The sequence below is a fragment of the Lactuca virosa genome, chromosome 8 (assembly GCF_052849685.1).
Source record: "Lactuca virosa cultivar CGN04683 chromosome 8, Lactuca_virosa_CGN04683_v6, whole genome shotgun sequence".
Classification (NCBI taxonomy): Eukaryota; Viridiplantae; Streptophyta; class Magnoliopsida; order Asterales; family Asteraceae; genus Lactuca; species Lactuca virosa.
Window position 1 is genome coordinate 23,490,873 of NC_136433.1, and position 4,604 is coordinate 23,495,476.

The window sequence follows — 4,604 nt, forward strand, 5'->3', positions numbered from 1 at the left end:
GATGAGAGGCTCCGGTATCAAGCATCCAAGGCGGCGTGGTTGATGTAGAGGCAGCGGTTGTAGTGTTCACCGTGGGACTAGGGGAAGACATGGATATGCTGATGTTGTTTTCTCTTAGGAACCGAGAGAGCTTCCTGCAATCCTTGGTTTCGTGCCCTGGTATACTACAAAATTGACAAAAACTGTTATTTATGTTACCTCTCTGGTAGTTGTTGTTACCTCCATAGTTGGAACCAGGGGAGCGGAGATTCCTGTTGCCAGTGGTGTTATTGTTGTTGGTGAATCGTGGCTGATTGCGATTTTCCTGGTTTGTTTTTGATGGGTAGCGATTTGAGTATTTCTGGGTGTTATTGAAAGTAGCAATAATTGGTGTAGGCTGAGTTTCTTTGAGAGATCGCTCATGATCAAGAAGCTTATCGAAGAGGTCAGGGAACGTGATAAGGGTTTCACGAATTTTCAGAGCAGATGCAATGTGAGTGTAGTCATCTCCTAGTTGTCCTAGTACGTGTACTACTAGGTCTTCTTCATCAACGAGGCTTTGAGCTAGAGCTAGGTCATCAGCAATATTCTTCATGTCATGGAGAAACTCAGTGATAGAGCGTGTACCTTTGGGATTGTTGGCTAATCTTGATTTTAAGGAGATGATACGAGACCTGGAGACACTTGCATAGCTATCTGTCAGACGCTTAAAAGCTTCATAAGTTGTGTTGGCTGAGGAGACAATCGGCTGGATTGTTTCAGCACAGCTTCCTAATAGGGCACCGAGAATAATTTGGTCCTGACGATACCAGCTCGTGTATGCTGGGTTTGGTTTGGATGTGCTGTCGGCGGCTAGGGTTTTGGCCCGAGCTTCTGTGGATCCATCAACGTAACCTTCGATCCCTAGTCCAGTTAGGGTTGCTACTACTTGCTTCCTCCAAACTGCAAAGTTGTTGGCTGTAAGTTTTATTGGAAAGTGGGTATGGGTTGTGACTTCGGTGATGCTGGACATGTTGATTGTGTGTGATCGAGAATTGAAGATGAATTGGATCGAGTGTGTGTGAAGAACTCGTAGGAGGTATTGTAGCTCTGATACCATATAGAGAAGTAATGAATATGGTCGAATGACTTGATTTGTATTCCAATATTAACACGCCATATATAGTCTCAATTACAAACAGATTACAAGATATTCAAGAGCTATTCTACAGGAGATATTATTGGATCTATTGACTATACAATTGAATAAGTAAATACATTGTAAACGTGAGTATATTGTGATGGGCTATGATGATGCATTGGGCTGCTGTGGATCCGATGCTATATGTTGTGGATCGGGCTCTATATCCTTGATAATACAAAGGTAATGATACCGAATGAAGTAACCTTTTATACTCATATATGTATAATATATATATATATATATATATATATATATATATATATATATATATATAATTAAGAAGGAAACGACCTTCGGACAAATAACACAACCTTAATTCCACATCCAAACAAGGAAAAGGAAATAACATAATTCATTAATCCTAAGCCCTTCAAATCTTATTTATATATTTATACATATATAAACATGACTTTGGCAATTATAATTTGAAATAGTTTATAAAGCCTTTTTCAAAGAATTTAACGAAGTTTACATGACTTTAAAGATTTAACATGGCTTTAAGTCATTTTGGAAGTATTTGGTAATCCTTAAAAGCATAAGGAAACCCTTTGTGTGATTATTATCACATACAATTAGTTACACAATTTAGATTGTGTCCAACTTGTATTCCCCCCCTATAAAGCATTTAAAACCATTTAAAAATGTATATTATAGGGGTAGGAACTCACTTGATAAGTGGTGATTTGGGCAGCGTTTCGTTTCTATAGATGATCTTTCTCGAAGAAACCGCGAGTCTTTGATTAAAAACCGGGCTGTATGCGGGCAACACTTCGACTGGAAAGAGGTTAGCTTCTCGAGAATTTCGGGGCTTCGGGGCTTGCTTCGGGTTTTAGATACGATACCGGGGCCTTGGGGGTTGTTTGTGAGGTTATGGAAGTGAAAGGGGTGAAAAAGGACCAAAAATGGTGTAAAAATGGTGAAAAATCCGGAGAGTCTCGCACCCTTTATATAGGTGCGAGGGTTCGGTCCAAGGCTGGGAGAAGCTGCCGCATGTTCGGACAGGTGGCGAGGGGAGAAGCTTCGGTTCGGACAGCTGGCGAGGGCGAAGGGGAGTCAGCAGCCACGCGTCAGAAGGAGAAGCGAAGCTGGAGGCGGTCTCGGATGCGCGTCGGACCAGGAGAGGACCGAACTTCGGTCCAATCAGGAGGTGCCACGAGTACTTCGGTCCAATCAGCAGCGAACACGTGTCCGACACGGGGAGGTCTCGCATGCGAGGTGACGTGTCCGGATGCCAGCCATGCGAAATTTCCCGGTTTTCAAGATTTTTCGATTTTTGTGCCCGAAACTTGCGAAATTCATAACTTTCGCATACGAGCTCTGTTTTCGACGTTCTTTATATGCAAGCGTAGGTAAAATTATACTCTACCACTTTCCTTTAGACTTAGTCGGCTAATTTTGAATTTATTTTTAATATTATTATTTTTAACAGACCGGGACAGGAATTCCGTTAAAAATTCATAACTTCTTTATCCGACGTCCGTTTTCATCTGTCTTTTTACCGTTGTACTACTTTTGAAGAGACCTTCGATTCTCGTTTAAGTTGTGTCGACTAAATATCGATCGATTTATATTTCAAATTTTTAGCTGTCTACTGCTAAACCGAAACTTAGAAAAATCATAACTTCCTCAAACGAAGTTAGATTTTTACGTTCTTTTTATGAAAGTTCTCGATTTAACATATTCTACAACTTTCATTTAGATTGTTAAGGCTAAAAAGCCTTTTATCGAAAATTCACATTTTACACTGAACAGTGTTTTGCCGGTTTTGTCGCGGATCTTCGATTGGTCATAACTTCTTCGTTATAACTCGGATTTCAGTGTTCTTTATATTTTTGGAAACCTTGTTACAATATCTACCACTTTGTTCATACCAATCACGATTATTGATCAATTTATTTTTGATCTAAATTTGACTGGTGTTACATTATCCCCCCGTTAGAGGGAATTTCGTCCCGAAATTAAGTCTAAAGTGATACTCATGGACTAGGGGAAAGATGTGGATATTTTCGTTTCATATAATCTTCCCTTTCCCAAGTGAATTCAGGTCCCCGATTTGCAATCCAGCGAACCTGCACTATCGGGGTAAGACTTTGCTTGGTTCTTTTGATTTCCCTATCCATGGTTTCTATTGGTTCTTTTACTAAGTGTAGACTTTTATTTAACTTGATTTCATTGAGTAAAATAACAAGTGTTTCATCGGATAGACACCTCTTTAGATTAGATATGTGAAAGGTGGGATGAATGTTATTAAGTTTTTGTGGTAGTTTAAGTTTATAAGCTACAAGACCGATTCTGGTAAGAATATCGAATGGTCCTATGTACCTTGAATTTAGTATTCCACGCTTTCTCAAGTGTATCTTGTCCTTCCGGGGTGAGACCTTCATATGACAAGGTCATCAACCTGGAATTCCAAGGGTTTTCTTTTATCGAAGTCGTAGCTTCTCTGATTAACTTTGGACGCTTTATGTCGCTTCCTGATTCGTATTTTCTTTTTGGTAGTTTCTCGGATGAATTCCAGATCAGCGAAGGTGTTGTGTGGAAATTGAACCTCTAGTTAGTTGCGTATTACCTAATTTAGTCCAGTGCAGATAGGATCTGCACTTGCGACCACAGAAGGTTTCGAATGGAGCAACTTAAAATGCTAGCATGGTAAAGGACTCAACTAATTCGTAAATGGGTATTCCATACTTTACCATAGTCGATCGCATATGTTGAAGACTACTCTAGTTCCCAGGGATTTCTAAAGTGACTGCCTGAGCTGGGAGATGATTCTATTATCTCAACGGAGATAACAGATATTAGAACACCGTGCCCTATGACTAATCTCTCCAACACACATTATAGTTATCTTCTCTACTTGCCTGTTTCTTCAAAATTGTAGGAAGTGCGCGGACTTGGCTAATCTGTCGACGATCACCAAAAATGGCATCAAGTCCACCTGTTGCCTTGGCAACTTGATTATAAAGCCCATTGTACTCCGCTACCACTTCCACTCAGGTATCTCCGGTTGTTGTAGTAAGCTTGAGGCTTTTGCTTCGATAAGACTCATACTTGGCTCATCTATCATCACCTCGTGTATACGAGTCGTATATAATTTATATTTCACAAAACGTTCAGATGGGTGACTCTGCCCCATGTCCACAACCAAACAAGGAACAGGAGATAGGGCGGAATTACACATCCTAAATCTTGTTAAGTCTAAATTATATACCACTCCCGTGTATGTGCTTAGCAGCGATAGATTAACCTAATGAGTTCTTAGTCTCTATTCTTGAACTTGACATGCGGTACAATGATTTTCCTATGAGATCTATTGGGGTACTTCGGTGGTTACTGACTTCTAAAATTACTTCGGTGCTTTTCGTTTGAAGTTTCCTGCCTACTGAGTAGGCTAGAAGGGCGTGGTACCCTTCGCATGGGTACTTCTGAAGTTTTGAAATGA